General features: G+C 39.1%; 2 long non-coding RNA genes across 8 annotated transcripts in view; one reads left to right on the top strand and one right to left on the bottom strand.

Annotated features, from left to right (window-relative positions):
* Window positions 1-9,703, top strand: part of LOC137660142 (uncharacterized) — a 44,501-nt gene extending 34,798 nt beyond the window's left edge. For all 4 annotated transcript variants that reach the window (XR_011047624.1, XR_011047622.1, XR_011047623.1 and 1 more), the window contains exon 5: window positions 9,243-9,703. This is a non-coding gene — a long non-coding RNA (uncharacterized lncRNA). The remainder of the gene's footprint in view (window positions 1-9,242) is intronic.
* Window positions 9,704-9,820: 117 nt separating this feature from the next.
* LOC137660140 (uncharacterized) overlaps window positions 9,821-18,108 on the bottom strand; it is a 96,018-nt gene continuing 87,730 nt past the window's right edge. For 2 of the 4 annotated variants that reach the window (XR_011047617.1, XR_011047618.1), the window contains exon 6: window positions 9,822-9,950. This is a non-coding gene — a long non-coding RNA (uncharacterized lncRNA). Of the gene's footprint in view, window positions 9,951-18,108 lie in introns of all 4 variants that reach the window. The other 2 variants (XR_011047620.1, XR_011047616.1) reach the window with 2 other exon arrangements.

The following is an 18,108-nucleotide window of genomic DNA, read 5'->3' as shown; positions in this document are numbered from 1 at the left end:
ACATATACCAAGGCACTTCCCCCAATTTTGGGGGCTAGCCGACATCAACAAGAAGCAAAAACAAAAAGGGGACCTCTACTCTCTACATTCCTCCCACCCTAACAAGGGACTCAACCGAGTTCAGCTGGTAAAGCTAGGGTGTCACAGCCCACCCTCCCACATTATCCACCACGGATTCAGCTTCACCCTCCCACATTATCCACCACAGATGAAGCTTCATAATGCTGAATCTGTGGTGGATAATGTGGGAGGGTGGGCTGTGACACCCTAGGAGTACCAGCTGAACTCGGTTGAGTCCCTTTTTAGGCTGGGAGGAACGTAGAGAGTAGAGGTCCCCTTTTTGTTTTTGTTTCTTTGTTGATGTCGGCTCCCCCCCAAAATTGGGGGAAGTGCCTTGGTATATGTATGTATGTATGTACGAAGTGACCATGTGGATGTTTAGGGGTGGACTTATTTATAATGCAATGAGAAAGTGAAAAAAATTATAAAAGTCACTTCGCACATTCATTAATTTCATCCCAGCTTTTGTCACTTTTCTTACTACTCTACTAAATTTGTCTTTGAGCCACTTGTTGACTCATGACCGCTCTCGAAAGACGTCTCCTACCTCCTCTATCTTATGCTAAATCCATCCATGGATCCATTTATCCTAGCTATCTTTAGATTCTCTTTCAGTTCTTTCTATGCCTTCCCAAAGGTCTCCGTCCCATGACATCAACTGTTAGTATTTGTTTGGGTTTACGTACGTCCTCCCTTCTTGCAATATGATCAGCTAATCGAATCTTCCTTGACTTTACAACCTGGTTGATGTGTGGTTGCTATGTTCTATGTCTTGTTTCCAAATTGTGGCGAATTCTCCATTCCAGAGTTTCTTGGTCAAGAATGGGTCCCGTGATTTTCCTCAAAATTTTATTTTCAAAGACCTCTTACTTACATTGATTAACTTCACCTAGCCTTTTGTCACTTTTCTTATTATTATTTTAATGAGTACTTCTCACATCATGCATATACCCACATAATTCTGTTGATTAACTTCTCCATCTTCTTTCACTTTTCTCACTTTATAGCTACAGTACATTCACAATAAATAATTCCCTACAACTTGCACATGACCTCACATGATAATTAACTCCATCGAGGCGTTATCACTTTCTCACATTGCTTTCAATAAGTGTTTCCCAAAATATCAACATGGTCATTTTGTACAGTGATCAACTTCATCAATAAGTACTTCTCACAACATGCACATGGCCACATTCATACTCATACTTAACGCAGATTAACTTCATCCATGATTTTGTCACTTTTATCACTTTGGTACAGACCTCTTTAATAGATACCTCCACAGCATGCACAATATATGGACCCTTACTTAACGCTGCTTAACTTCAAACCAAGCCTTTGTCATTTTTCAACCTTTTTATAGCCCTCTCAATAAGTAATTCTCAAACATGCACACGGCCCCTTACTTACGTTAATGAACTTTAACCAAGCCTTTGTTATTTTTCGACCTTTTTACAAAACTTCTCAAGAATGCACATGGTCCCTTACTTACGTTGCTTAACTTCAAACCAAGCCTCTGTCATTTTCCAACCTTTTTACAGGCCTCTCAATAAGTATTTTCCAAGAATGAACATGGTCCCTTACTTACGTTGCTTAACTTCAAACCAAGCCTCTGTCATTTTTTCAGCCTTTTTACAGCCCTCTCAAATAAGTACTTCTCAAGCATGCACACGGCCCCTTACTTACGTTAATGAACTTTAACCAAGCCTTTGTCATTTTTAACCTTTTTACAGCCCTCTCAAATAAGTACTTCTCATGAATGCACATGGTCCCTTACTTTCGTTGCTTAACTTCAAACCAAGTCTTTGTCATTTTTTAACCTTTTTACATCCCTCTCAAATAAGTCATTCCCAAGAATGTACATGGTCCCTTACTTACATTGCTTAACTTCAAACCAAGCCTCTGTCATTTTTTAACCTTTTTACAGCCCTCTCAAATAAGTAATTCTCAAACATGCACACGGCCCCTTACTTACGTTAATAAACTGTAACCAAGCCTTTGTCATTTTTCAATCTTTTTACAGCCCTCTCTAATAAGTAATTCTCAAACATGCACATGGCCCCTTACTTACGTTGCTTAACTTCAAACCAAGCCTTTGTCATTTTTCAACCTTTTTATAGCCCTCTCAATAAGTAATTCTCAAACATGCACACGGCCCTTTACTTACGTTAATGAACTTTAACCAAGCCTTTGTCATTTTTCAACTTTTCTACAGCCCTCTCAATAAGTACTTCCCAATCATGCATATGTCTCTGTACTTACGTTGCTCAACATCAAACCAAGCCTTTGTCATTTTTTAACCTTTTTATAGCCCTCTCAATAAGTAATTCTCAAGCATGCATATGGCCCCTTACTTACATTGCTTAACTTCAAACCAAGCCTTTGTCATTTTCAGCCTTTTTACAGCCCTCTCAATAAGTAATTCTTAAGCATGCACACAGCCCCTTACTTACGTTAATGAACTTTAATCAAGCCTTGGTCATTTTTTAACCTTTTTACAGCCCTCTCAATAAGTACTTCCCAATCATGCATATGTCTCTGTACTAACGTTGCTTAACTTCAAACCAAGCCTTTGTCATTTTTTAACCTTTTTACAGCCCTCTCAAATAAGTACTTCTCAAGAATGCACATGGTCCCTTACTTACGTTGCTTAACTTCAAACCAAGCCTCTGTCATTTTTCAACATTTTTACAGCCCATTTTTTACAGGTATTCCATTTTTTTTTCTTTCTGGGTCTCAGGCATCAAGACACAATCAATCAATCAACTATTTCACACTGTTCATTTATACTTTACAGACAAGGACTTGCAGATATTCTTCAAGCTTTCCCATTTTGACAAACCTTGTCTTAAAACAGTTCAATTGTATTTTCCAGAATGCATATTCAATGTTTGAAACTCCCCATATCTTAATATTCATTGTGTACAATTTTGTACATAGTAATTGTACTATTTTCAGTAAATATTGGCACATAAGTCACCTTATCTAATCATTCTTGTTCAAAATACACTTATCTACAATGAACTACATATATTTTATTAAGTGTTTTGAATATCTCTCTCTCTCTCTCTCACATGCCATTTTCAAGGCTAAGGTTGTCAGATTTTAGGCCACACATGCAAAAAGGTCCACTATAGTCAATTTCTTTTAGCGATGCAGATTTGCACCGACTCGCAGCGGTGTCCTTTTAGCTCGGAAAAGTTTCCTGATCGCTGATTGGTTGGACGAGATAATTCTAACCAATCAGCGATCTGGAAAATTTTCCGAGCCAAAAGGGCACCGCTGCGAGTCGGTGCAAATCTGTATCGCTAAAAGAAATTGACTATAGTACTTGTAATGTTTGATAGCTTAAGAGGGTAATCCCATGATCAGTTACGGAATTTCTTTCTATACCATCACTGATATTTGCTGTTATACCACTAGCTATCGATATTACCTGATAATAGTTCCATACTTTCATAACTTTACCTATACTTTTTATTTCTATTCCTTTGTTCATTGCTTCATTATACATACATACATATACCAAGGCACTTCCCCCAATTTTGGGAGGTAGCCGACATCAACAAAGAAACAAAAACAAAAAGGGGACCTCTACTCTCTACGTTCCTCCCAGCCTAACAAGGGACTCAACTGAGTTCACTTTGCTTCATTATATTTTCTATTATCATAATTCATTTGTACCAACCTTATCTAGCCATCTTTCCCTTATATTAGTTCCTGGTGTTCATTGGAATATAATTCAATGTTTTTTTTTTAGTTTTTTCATTGACTACGTTTACATAGAATTGCTGTAAATCTATTTTTATTGCAAATCCTCATTAGTCTTCCCCTTTTTTTTATTCTTAGTAGAAGGTATCTTGTTTTCTTATACATACATATACCAAGGCACTTCCCCCAATTTTGAGGGGTAGCTGACATCAACAAAGAAATAAAAACAAAAAGGGGACCTCTACTCTCTACGTTCCTCCCAGCCTAACAAGGGACTCAACCGAGTTCGGCTGGTACTGCTAGGGTGTCACAGCCCACCCTCCCACATTATCCACCACAGATGAAGCTTCATAATGCTGAATCCCCTACTGCTGCTACCTCCGCGGTCATCTTAGGCATCGGAGGCAGCAGCAGGGCCTACCGGAACTGCGTCACAATCGCTCGCCATTCATTCCCATTTCTAGCATGCTCTTTTGCCTTGCCATATTTTTTCTGAAAGTCCCCCCAAAAAAGCTGCTCTATTGATTCTTATGTTTTTCTTGTCCCTTACCATTGTTTTCTTGCTTTGCCATCTTCTTTCTACCCTTTTATTCTGCTGTATAACAGTGTCTGTTTCTTGAGTCAATTTTCTTCATCTGTTTCTATTCCTTTTACCTTTTCTCCTAGTCCCATCCCACTCATATCTCTCTTCACCAGATCCATCTATCTGATGTGCTGATGCCCTACACTCATCATCCCATCATTAGCATTTTCTTGTTTCTGTTGACTGGTTCTACCACCTACCTTCTTATTACATGATCATAATATCTCAGACGAGCTTACCTAGCCATATCTTTTACATTACATGTAGCACACATTGTCAAATATCTTCTCTCCCTCCTTTTCTAGTAGTGATATTTAAGCAATAAAAGTCACAATCCTCATCATAATTCTTTCTAACAGTCCTTCCTCTTTCCTTTTAAGTGGTGAAGTTTCTGCAAAATAGATGTCTAATGGTTCTTTGTTTTTATAAAAAAACTCCAGTTACTTCCCTCCAATTTTGCCATGTTTATTTCACTCTCATCTCACTGAATTTTAGTGATCTCAAGTAGCCAAACTCATTGTTCTGTACCACCTTCCACATGAATGTTTATCTCTCCGTGTACTTTACTATTAATCTTTAGCTTTGTCTTTTTAATGTTCCCCTTCAATATTGTCTTTTCTATGACCCTTTTCTATGCCAAAAACTGTTCTTGCGGTTCTTCTGTGTCCGCAATTATGACTTAAATCCTTAGTAAACACCAGTTCTCATAATTCTTCTTTGCTCCTTAATACTAATGACAAAGTGTCTACAAGGAATAGGCAAGGACTCAGAACTGATCAAAGAGGAAGGCCAATATCCCCAAGGAATGCTTTATTTTCCCTCATATTTTGTCTGTACAGTGATTCATGCTCCCTCTTACTCCATTCTCACTATTCACTAGCCTTATCAACTTCTCTGGTACTTCCCTTTTTTTTTTAAATGCCAATAATCTAGCCTTTTTGGTGCCCTGTTGTACACCTTTTCAAGATCCATAAGATACGGCACATATAAACTTTCCCTTTTCCTTCTAGATACTGATACTTATCTTGGACTTGACACTTTTACCCCCAAAGGACATACTGGTACATTTCACAAAACTCATCCCTTTACCCCCATGGACGTACCGGTACGGCCTTGCAAAAAAAATGCTAAAAAAAAAAAAAAATTTCATATTTTTTATAATTTTTTGAAAAAATTCAGGCATTTTTCAAGAAAATGAGACCAACCTGACCTCTCTATGACAAAAATTAAGGCTGTTAGAGCAATTAAAAAAAAATATATATACTGCAAAATATGCTGGGAAAAAAATAACCCCTTGGGGGTTAAGGGTTGGAAATTTCCAAAGAGCCTGGGGGTAAAAGGGTTAACTTACTATAAATATAGTATCCACTGTGCTCTTTCCTTTCTTAAAACCAAAACTGCTGCTCATGCATATCAACTTTCCTGCTAATATCATTTCTAGTATGTTGAATAAAGGGCAAAAATTTGTATACCTCTGAAGGTCATTTAGTTCAACTTGTCTCCTTTTTGTTCTTTATAACTTAGACATCTATCTATCTTTCCAGTCCCTTGGTATTTCCCCTACATACCAGATTTTTTCTAATAGTGTGTGCACCCACACTTTGCCTAGATTCCGTAATGCTTTAACCACTTCTATTGTTACTTCTGATTTCTCTTCAGCTTTATTTACTTAATCTTTATAGCAGTCTCGACTTGATTTTCTTTCTCTGATGTTTGCATACTCATTCACAGTGTTTAATAGCTGTAAAAGAATAGTCATCCATGTTCTCTTAACTTCCTCTTCCTCAATTTATAATTTCCATTTTCAGCTTTAATAGTTCCTACAACTCTTACACCCTGCCTATCTTTTTTTACTTAGGCAATTCTGTAGTCTTTTCTCCCTCCGTGTTTGCATGATCTCATTCCATTTTACCCTGATTTTTCCCTTTGCAATTACATTTTTTTTTCTTGCCCTCTTTATCCGTTTATATTCCTCACAGGTTTGGTAGTTGTTATCATCTTACCACCTTCTTCTGGCTATACAGCTCTATGAAGCATTTGATTTCAGATTCCACCACCATTTGTTTCATTTCCTGTTAGTGTTTACTACTTTGCCTTCCACACACCTCTGTTGCTGCTGGCACCCAATCTCTTTCATAACACATCTCTGATGCTACCGTCACCATAATGTTCTTTCATGACACAACTTTGGTACTTCTGGCACCATAATCTCGTTTATAACTCACCTCTGCTAGCAACCAATCTCTGTCATTCTTTCAATAAACTGTTTTTTCCCCCAAAGACAACAGAAACGTTTTCCCCCTTCCAAGAACTGATACGCAAAAACTAGGTCATTCACTTCCCTGACACATTTCTACAGTTCTTATTAAAAAGAATTCCTATTAAGATTAGTCGATGTCTCACAGGATGTAGGTACAGGAGAGGAGGTTCCTAGCCCCCTCGTCCCGTCCCTTTTAGTCGCCTCTTACGACACGCAGGGATAACGTTGGCGCTATTCTTGTTTTTATGCCCCCGCGGCCACAGGAGGAACGTAGAGAGTAGAGGTCCCCTTTTTGTTTTTGTTTCTTTGTTGATGTCGGCTACCCCCCAAAATTGGGGGAAGGGCCTTGGTATATGTATGTATGTATTAAGATTAGTGACACTATGTACATGTATGCATTACATTTGGTATACAGTTCTGTACTGAACCGAGTCTCCACACCTTTAATGCAGGATATGTTTATAGCTACATCCATGACCATACTCTTAGCCTCGTATTCAATATCCAATAGTATTGTTTTATACATTGTATCCTTTCATATTTATTCCCCTTTTGTACATACATACATACATATACCAAGGCACTTCCCCCAATTTTGGGGGGTAGCCGACATCAACAAATGAAACAAAACAAAAAAGGGGACCTCTACTCTCTATGTTCCTCCAGCCTAACAAGGGATTCAGCCGAGTTCAGCTGGTACTGCTAGGGTGCCACAGCCCACCCTCCCACATTATCCACCACAGATGAAGCTTCATAATGCTGAGTCCCCTACTGCTGCTACCTCCGCGGTCATCTAAGGCATCGGAGGCAGCAGCAGGGCCTACCGGAATTGCGTCACAATCGCTCGCCATTCATTCCTATTTCTAGCACGCTCTCTTGCCTCTCACATCTATCCTTCCTATCACCCAGAGCTTTTGTAGTAGGCCTATTTGAAAAATCTTACTGTCCTTATACAATTTACAATATTTCAACTCTACCTAGAATCTTACCTCCCTAGTACCTGGTTTCATTACTTACAATTTTGTTTGTGATATCATTAAAGTTTGCTCTCCATTTTTCACATACATATTCTAGGACTATCGTATGTTTTATTGTTATCACTCTTACTTTATCACATACATTAGTGCAGACAGTTTGGATCATCAATATTCTCTCCACATTTGATATATTACTTATTTCTGTTTCCCTTATTTAGTTTTATGGGCATTTGGGTGAAACCTTAATTTTCGGTCCCCTTTACATCTTGTCTTCTGCCAAAACTTAGTCTTTCTCTCTCATGCAATCCTTTTTTAACAATGATTGTACTTCTCACATTTGGCATTAGTCAAAAACCATTTTTTTCTTACTGACTGTGGTGTTTCTGTCACAGATTCTGACCCTAACATTTGGTTTTCCCTTCCTCAAGTAATTGAGCACAACATTGATATTTTCCATCTTCTAATAACTTGTACGTTGTAGTACAACAGTCATACCTCGTCATATTCTCCCCATTTCATCCTGGCAGAAGCCTGGTATCAAAAATTTCGTACTCTGTTTAGGGACACCATCTTTTAGATTTTGTACACAGGACGGATTTGACATGCCTACCACAGATATTATCAATACAACAGCCAGATAGAGCCTTTCCCAACCACAGTTAACCCTTTTACCCCGAGGCTATTTGGAAATTTCCAACCCTTAACCCCCGAGGGGTTATTTTTTTTCCAGCACATCTTGCAGTATATTTTTTTTCAAATTGCTCTAACAGCCTTAATTTTTGTCATAGAGAGGTCAGGTTGGTCTCATTCTCTTGGAAAATGCCTGAAGTTTCTCAAAAAAATTAACAAAAATATGCACAATAAAAAATGTAAATAAGCAGTTTTTTGCAAGGACGTACCGGTACGTCCATGGGGGCAAAGGGATGAGTTTTGTGAAATGTACCAGTACGTCCTTTGCGGGTAAAAGGGTTAAAATCTTTGAGCAACTGTAAAGATATCCCTTCCAGAACTCCATTGCCATGTTAGTAAAGGACTAGTCTGACCTATTATAAACACCATGTCCCTTCAACTCCTTAGATGAAATTGCAACTCTTACCCAGTAATGTGTGTTTAGGATATATGCTATGTATTTAAATTCTTCAAGTTAGTAAATTCCTGTTGCAAGATCAAATCTCTGGTATTGTTTGTCCTTAAAGACAATAAGCAGTATTTTCCCTTTTGTGAGAATATATCCAAAGTACGCTATTATCCGTCTCTGCCACATTTCTTCCCTGATAGGTTTCTTGTAATGATCAATGATAATTTAAATATTACAATGCAGTATTATGTAGTTTTAATACTTGTGACTTCATAATGAATAATAGTTGGTTTGCACTTCATCTGTATATCAGTATTTTAGGCATAACTAGTCAATTTTATATTACATTAGATGAAATATTTAATGTCATGTCACTACATCGGCCTCATGTATTTTATATTATGGAGACATTCAAAATGACGAATAGTTGTAACATCATATGGTGTTGGTCGGCCGCTTATAGGTATCCCAGTGTGCCTTGTGGATAACTATTCATATTCACATAACACCCACACACTGTGTGGGAAGTAGTCTGTTAATCCCATTTTCTGTATATTAGTTTATTTTCAGTCGAGTTGTAGGCAACAGCATGTGTCCCGAATCCGGACCGTTGTGGAAGAGGGTAGGAAGGAAAATGATGAAAGGAGGACCCTTGACGCCTGTCGTTCCCTGGTAGTAGGGAAAGGTTCAGAAACTGGTGTTGTGTGCAACAGCATGTGTCCCGAATCCGGACCGTTGTGGAAGAGGGTAGGAAGGAAAATGATGAAAGGAGGACCCTTGACGCCTGTCGTTCCCTGGTAGTAGGGAAAGGGTTCAGAAACTATGTCCAATAATAGAAAAATATATGATATATGGCAACTCTTGGCAGCTAGACCTACACTTTTGACCTGTCATGTGTGCCTTTATCATATAGCCCATACTTATTTCAATAATACATTTTTTCTGGAAGCAATATATAATTTGTTGTAACCATATTTTACTATTTCTTCGTTGTAACTTATTCAACCAGGAGTAAATAAAATTAAATATTTTTTTCCATTTCTTACACTTTATTTGTATTGCTATTTTTGATTATTTTTTTCCATTTCTTACACACTTGATTTGTATTGAGCACCTAACCCCAGCTGCAAAAAAAAAAAAAAAAAAAAAAAAATTAAAATGTCATTTGTGCGTCCAGTTTTGAAATTACGTCCGCTCTGGATTACCAGCGATTATATATTTTTTCTTGGTTTTGCCGATCCTCTTGACTCCGCAGACTTTTGTTTAAATACCCATTACCTGTAAATTAAGAAATACATATATTAGTCCACTTTAAATGCATACGAATATTTGCATCTTGGTAAATAGGTGCAAAATGGGTATAAATAGGGGCAAAATGGGTACAAGACTATTTGCATCTTCTAAAGCCAAATATGCATACGAATATTTGCATCTTGGTAAATAGGTGCAAAATGGGTATAAATAGGGGCAAAATGGGTACAAGACTATTTGCATCTTCTAAAGCCAAATACGTCCTATTTTTTCATAGAAACAGATCTACTTATTTTGTCTTGAGGAAAACAGACAGATCAATACTAATTTTAACCTATTTACACATTCTCTTTACCTCTAATTATTTTATAGATATTTCTATTTAAATGCATTTTGGTATTTACTGACTACAAACACTAAATGAAATGAATGCCTTTACTAAATGAAATTGATAAATCTATTTCACATTTGGTTTTAATAATACAGACTTTTCTCCTTGTTAAGACTACTGGGAATACATTCTTAACATGTAATCTAATCTAAAACGTTTTAGTCACTTGACAACTTCAACATTTTGCAAAGTTTCAACTTTAAAAGTTTGAATATTTATGAATCGTTCATCACTTCAAACATCTCCAGATAAAAACTAACTTACACGTCGTTAAATACGTATTTGCAGTAGTCTTAGCATGGAAAAATATAAAATATAAATATAAACAAATAACTCATGTTAAATCAATAAAACTACACATGAAATGGAGAAATTTGCATCAAAAGCAAAACTGTGATCAAGAAATAAAGCTACTAAATATATACATATATATATATACCAAGGCACTTCCCCCAATTTTGGGGGGTAGCCAACATCAACAAATGAAACAAAACAAAAAGGGGACCTCTACTCTACGTTCCTCCAGCCTAACAAGGGACTCAACCGAGTTCAGCTGGTACTGCTAGGGTGACACGGCCCACCCTCCCACATTATCCACATTTCAAAATATATGAAAACATTTAAAATGATTATGAACATGCATAAAGATGTCCGAAGAACTTAATGTGTTTATGACCCGAGAAGGCAAATGAGGCTGAGAATTTTAACCCAAGAAAAACAGCGAAACAGTAAGTATTTTTAAGGTTTATATAAAAAATAACACGTTAGTGTTATTACTGTTCTTAACCCTTTTACCCCCAAAGGACGTACTGGTACGTTTCACAAAAGCCATCCCTTTACCCCCAAGGACAGCAAAAAAATGCTTTAAAAAAAAAAAAATTTTGAGAATTTTTTGAGAAAATTCAGTCACTTTCCAAGAGAATGAGACCAACCTGACCTCTCTATGACAAAAAATTAAGGCTTTTAAAGCAATTTAAAAATATACTGCAAAATGTGCTGGGAAAAAAATAACCCCCTAGGGGTTAAGGGTTGGAAATTTCCAAATAGCCTGGGGGTAAAAGGGTTAAAATATTTCATTTTAATTGTTCATAACTTCAAATATAGTTTATTTCCTATCCTCACTGGGCTATTTTTCCTGTTGGAACCCTTGGTGTTATACCATCCTGCTTTTTAAATTAGGGTTGTAGCTGACCTAGTAATAATAATAAAACATAAAATTCAAGAACACAGAAATGAGAGAACTATGATAGTCGAAAGAAAAAAGGCACGTCACTAAATGCCAGAAGATACAAATACTATAAAAAATTGACGTAAGGTCATAAAAATGCTAAATGCTCCCGTAAAAACAATGACAAGAAAGAGAGAGAGAGAGAGAGAGAATTTGACAATGTCCTGCATTAAATGCTTGCCAAACCTGCAATTTTCAAGTATTAAAGTGCAAAAACTATACAGTGTACCATTCTGTATAGTTAAGGGATTTTGACGAAGGAAAAATCTATTTCTGGGCGAGGGACCTGTGTCGCCCAGTGAAATGCTCCTTAAAGTACCATTTCAAAGGTATAAATACTGCTAAATATGCATACATCATACATATACCAAGGCACATCCCCCAATTTGGGAGGTAGCCGACATCAACAAAGAAACAAAAACTAAAAGGGGACCTCTACTCTCTACGTTCCTCCCAGCCTAACAAGGGACTCAACCGAGTTCAGCTGGTACTAGTCCAGTAAATCTAGCCCAAAATAGGGGGTGACCCAGGACAAATTGCCAGAAAAACTAAACCACTTTCATATGTTTAAGTTAGACCTGCCACATGATATATCAAAAATGTAGAAAAATATATTTGGTGGAACATGGTAAAATATGCAAATTAAGGTAGCCATTACTAAAATTTCTGTTTTTGCCTATACTGACAAAAGTAATAGAGCTAGACTTATGAAAATGATATCCATACCCATGTTTTCATGGTCAAGGAATCATATGAGACCAATCTTAGGGATTTGTGATGATTACATCATAATGAATTCAATATGGTTGCCGTGGTAAGCACGAAAAAACTGAAAATCGCAGTAACTTTTACAGAATCCCACCAAAGACAGCAAACTTGGTGTCTATGTGAATGATTATTGAGCTTTCACTCCCAAAATTGACCATGCATCAGTAATCAAACGTATAAGTATGTCTGCAGAGGACATTGCAAAGGTTGGGAGGATACGTATACATCAATTCTCTCCAATGAATGAAGGCTTGGCTACATTGAAGTATGAGAAACTGAAGGGAGATGATGAAATGCTAGGAGACAGGCTCATGGACATAGACCTGTTATGGAAAGTGTCATTCTGTGCGAAACCTCGCCGACCTGGATGGTCCGGGATGATGCAGCTGATAACTCATGGTGAGCATCCAGGACAGGCATCTACTATGTTTTTGCCCATGATAGACTTAAACCCAAGTGATATGAATTGTGTCTATTCTACCCTCATCTTTGTTTCTGACCATGCACATCGATATGGAGTGACACCCATAATAACGTTTGACCAACCTCTCTGGTGGAAAGCCATGACAATAGTGGAAAGTGAAGATCCAAGCACACAGCTACATTCAGTTATAATCCGTCTTGGAGGTTTTCACACTTTAATGAGTTTTCTCGGGAGCATAGGACACTTGATGGCCGGAACTGGACTCCAAGAATTGCTGGAAATGATCTTTGCTTCCAATACCGTTACACACATTATGAGTGGAAAGGCTGTTGCAAGGGCTGTACGTGGTCACCTGTTGCTTGACACTGCTTTGAACACAGCTTTGATTGCAAAAACATTCGGCCTTCAGCTAAATGGCACCTCTGCTACAGAAGATCACGACGATGAGGATAGCTCAACGGTCATGGAGTTTCAGGATGATAACACCTTTGAGGATATAGATCCTTTATCGGTTTCAGTTCTTAATGGTGCGGAAATCCCTCTCCCAACTGAAATTCAGGAACTTGGAATTTTAGTTGATGAACTTCTAGAAGGACAAATGGTACCATCTGAGATAAGTTCATCACCAGCATTCCATTCTGTCAAGGAAAGATTACTGAATGCACTAAATGCAGTAGAACATAAAACAGGGAAACTGTGGGTTATGTATATGAAATTGATTGACATTGTTCGGAACTTCCTGAGGTCCGAACGAACAGGTGACTGGAAGTTGCATCTTGCAACCTTGCAAAATATGTTGCCTTATTTTGCTGCCTCTGGACATAACTTGTACACAAAGTCGGTGTACCTATATCTGCAGAAAATGTGGAAGCTGGAGGATTCCAATCCAGATATCTACTCCAACTTCATGGACGGTTTGCACGTCGTGCGAAGGTCGGATCGTTATTGGGCAGGACTGTCCCCAGATTTGGTTATAGAACAAGTTCTCATGAGAAGCCTTAAAACAACGGGTGGTTTGACGAGAGGACGGGGTATGACAGAAACACAGCGACTGGTATGGTGTCTGTCCAGACCTATTTGCGCAGAGGTCAATGATGCCATGCAGCAACTGACTTCAGTTAAGTATGCAACAAGTGAGCAGCATAAAGATCTGTCAAAGGCACGTCAGGCAAAGGACATAGCCGATACCAACAAACTCGTTTCAATACTGGCAGAAAGGAATCCATTTGAAGAAAGTATGTCATTGCAAAATATTGTGACAGGGGTAGCTACTAGAGAGGACGTTAATGTAGAGTTAGCCAAGGAAGTTGGACAGAAAATTCTTGAGGATATGACAGGAAATATTGTTAATCAATATGTATTTCGGAAACGAAATCAGGTTATAACACTGAAGTTGGCACAGGACAGTGAATACTTTTGTGACCTTGCTAAGGTGTTTGGCAACTATGATTCCAGCGAGGATGAAATAATTCAGGCAGGGGAGAAAGCTATGCTTTGTGTGTACAAGGCAAAACCAGATGGCAATCTGGATTCACTGAGACACCACAGGTTTCAAGAATTAGTTGCCACTAGCAAAAAAGTTATTCACCCCAAATCATTGCCACCAACTTCAGGGGCAGTAAAGTACCACAGTTTCCGTGTTTTCCACCAAGTTCAGGCGTGGAAGGGTAACAGCCTGAATGCTGAAAATTGGGGGTGGAAGATCATCGAAGGAAAAATGTTCCCCCTTATGACTGATTTGGACGTTGCTCCAAAATCACTATTGGAAGTGGTAAGATGCAAATGCAAGACAGGGTGCGGAAAACGTTGTGGGTGCAGACGACTGGGTCTTGACTGTACACCAGCCTGCAGTGAATGCAGGGGGATCTGTGAGAACATGAACTTGGAGAACACTGACGAGACTTCAGATGATGATCGTGATATCTTGGGCATGTGAACCTACATTTAAGGAGAATTAACTGGCATGCCTTGGTTTCAATTTCAACAAACTGACACCTGCATTATAGATAAATAGACTCATTTACCATGAAAACCTATAAATAGACACCAAGATTGTTGTCTTCGGTAGGATACTGTCGAAGTTATTGCGATTTTCAGTTTTTGCGTACCAACCATGGCAGCCATATTGAATTCATTATGATGTAATCATGACAGCTCCCTGAAATTAGTCTCAAATGATTCTTCGACCATGAAAACATGGGTATAGACACCATTTTCATAATTCTAGCTCTATTACTTTTGGCAATATAATCAAAAACAGATATTTCGACAATGGCTACCTTGAATTGCATATTTCACCATGTTCCACCAAATATATATTTCTACATTTTTGATATTTCTTTTAGCATGATAATTAAAAGTCATTGCAAGTAATTTCATTTTTCTGGCAATTTGTCCTAGGTCAAATGGTAGATTTACTGGACTATACTGCTAGGGTGTCACAGCCCACCCTCCCACATTATCCACCACAGATGAAGCTTCATAATGCTGAATCCCCTACTGCTGCTACCTCCGCGGTCATCTAAGGCATCGGAGGCAGCAGCAGGGCCTACTGGAACTGCGTCACAATCGCTCACCATTCATTCCTATTTCTAGCACGCTCTCTTGCCTCGCTCACATCTATCCTGCTAAATATACCAGAGAAAAAAATTGCATGGAATGCCAGGAATATAGCCAGCTCGGGGAAGAGGTCAGTTCAAGCTTAGATGGGACAGAAGACAGAGGCAACAGCGAAGGAGTCATGTGTGGAAGTAGCCAGTAACCATTTGGAGGTTTGAGTGTGTTAAATCTGTGATTAACCTTAGTTGGAAAAGCAAGATGCTATAAGCCCAAGGGCTTCAACAGGTAAAATACCCCTGTGAGGAAAGGAAATTACCACAAGAAAAGTAATTAATTACAATAAAATATTTTAACAGTAATGGCATTAGAATAAATATTTCATATATAAACTACAAAAAAATTAAATAAGAGAAAGAGAATAACATCTACAAGCAATCTCTTCCATGGAACACGCCCTAACGACCAGGTAGATATCAACTTGAAAATATGTTATTTTCATTAGTAAAATAAATTTTTGAATATACTTACCCGATAATCATGTAGCTGTCAACTCTGTTGCCGACAGAAATCTACGGTCGGGATACGCCAGCGATCGCTATACAGGTGGGGGTGAACACACAGCGCCATCTGTGGTCAGGTACTCCAGTACTTCTTGTCAACACCACCTCAATTTTTTCCTCGGTCCACTGGTTCTCTATGGGGAGGAAGGGTGGGTCAATTAAATCATGATTATCGGGTAAGTATATTCAAAAATTTATTTTACTAATGAAAATAACATTTTTCAATATTAATCTTACCCGATAATCATGTAGCTGATTCACACCCAGGGTGGTGGGTGGAGACCAGCATATATGTTAACAAAGAAGCTAAGTATCCCGTATTTTATTTTATTAGTTATTCAAAAATAACATAAAATAAATAAGTACCTGGTAAGGAAGACGACTTGAACCATTACTCTGCCTTTATTAAGTACGTCTTCCTTACTGAGCGTAGCGGTCCTCTTAGGATGCTGAACGACTCTTAGGTGCTGAAGTATAAAGGGCTGCAACCCATACTAAAGGACCTCATCACAACCTTTAACCTCGGCGCTTCTCAAGAAAGAATTGACCACCCGCCAAATCAACAAGGATGTGGAAGGCTTCTTAGCCGACCGTACAACCCATAAAAAGTATTCAAGAGAAAGGTTAAAAAGGTTATGGGATTATGGGAATGTAGTGGCTGAGCCCCCGCCTACTACTGCATTCGTTGCTACGAATGGTCCCAGGGTGTAGCAGTTCTCGTAAAGAGACTGAACATCTTTGAGATAGAATGATGCGAACACTGACTTGCTTCTCCAATAGGTTGCATCCATAACACTCTGCAGAGAACGGTTCTGTTTGAGGGCCACTGAAGTAGCCACAGCTCTCACTTCATGTGTCCTTACCTTCAGCAAAGCAAGGTCTTCTTCCTTCAGATGAGAATGTGCTTCCCTAATCAGGAGCCTGAATAGGTAAGAAACTGAGTTCTTAGACCTTGGAAGAGAAGGCTTCTTGATAGCACACCAAAAGGCTTCTGATTGTCCTCGTAAAGGTTATGACCTTTTTAGATAGTACCTAAGAGCTCTAACTGGGCAAAGTACTCTCTCCAGTTCGTCCCCCACCAAGTTGGACAGGCTTGGGATCTCGAACGACTTAGGCCAAGGACGTGAAGGAAGCTCGTTTTTAGCAAAAAACCGAGCTGCAAGGAACATGTAGCCGTTTCAGATGTGAAAACTATGTTCCTGCTGAAGGCGTGGATCTCACTTACTCTTTTAGCTGTTGTCAAGCACACGAGGAAAAGAGTTTTCAATGTGAGGTCCTTAAAAGAGGCTGATTGGAGAGGTTCAAATCTTGATGACATAAGGAACCTTAGGACCACGTCTAGATTCCAGCCTGGAGTGGACAACCGACGTTCCTTTGAGGTCTTAAAAGACCTAAGGAGGTCCTGTAGATCTTTGTTGGTGGAAAGATCCAAGCCTCTGTGGCGGAAAACCGCTGCCAACATACTTCTGTAACCCTTAATCGTAGGAGCTGAAAGGGATCTTACGTTCCTTAGATGTAACAGGAAGTCAGCAATCTGGGTTACAGTGGTACTGGATGAGGAAACTGCATTGGCCTTGTACCAGCTTCGGAAGACTTCCCCTTTAGACTGATAGACTCTGAGAGTGGATGTCCTCCTTGCTCTGGCAATCGCTCTGGCTGCCTCCTTCGAAAAGCCCCTAGCTCTTGAGAGTCTTTCGAAAGACTGAAGGCAGTCAGACGAAGAGCGTGGAGGTTTGGATGTACCTTCTTTACGTGAGGTAGACGTAGAAGGTCCACTCCTAGAGGAAGAGTCCTGGGAATGTCGACCAGCCATTGCAGTACCTCTATGAACCATTCTCTCGCGGGCCAGAGCGGAGCCAACCAACGTCAGCCGTGTCCCTTTGCGAGAGGCGAACTTCTGAAGTACCCTGTTGACAATCTTGAACGGCGGGAATGCATACAGGTCGAGATGGGACCAATCCAGCAGAAAAGCATCCACGTGAACTGCTGCTGGGTCTGGAATCGGAGAACAATACAACGGGAGCCTCTAGGTTATCGAGGTAGCGAACAGATCTATGGTTGGCTGACCCCACAGGGCCCAAAGTCTGCTGCAAACATTCTTGTGAAGGGTCCACTCTGTGGGGATGACCTGACCCTTCCGGCTAAGGCGACCTGCCATGACATTCATATCGCCCTGAATGAACCTCGTTACCAGCGTGAGCTTTCGATCTTTTAACCAGATGAGGAGGTCCCTTGCGATCTAGAACAACTTCCAC

This window comes from Palaemon carinicauda, chromosome 20, assembly GCF_036898095.1.
Source record: "Palaemon carinicauda isolate YSFRI2023 chromosome 20, ASM3689809v2, whole genome shotgun sequence".
Lineage (NCBI taxonomy): Eukaryota > Metazoa > Arthropoda > Malacostraca > Decapoda > Palaemonidae > Palaemon > Palaemon carinicauda.
The sequence above is the reverse complement of the archived record's forward strand: the minus strand, read 5'-3'. Positions and strand labels throughout refer to the sequence as shown.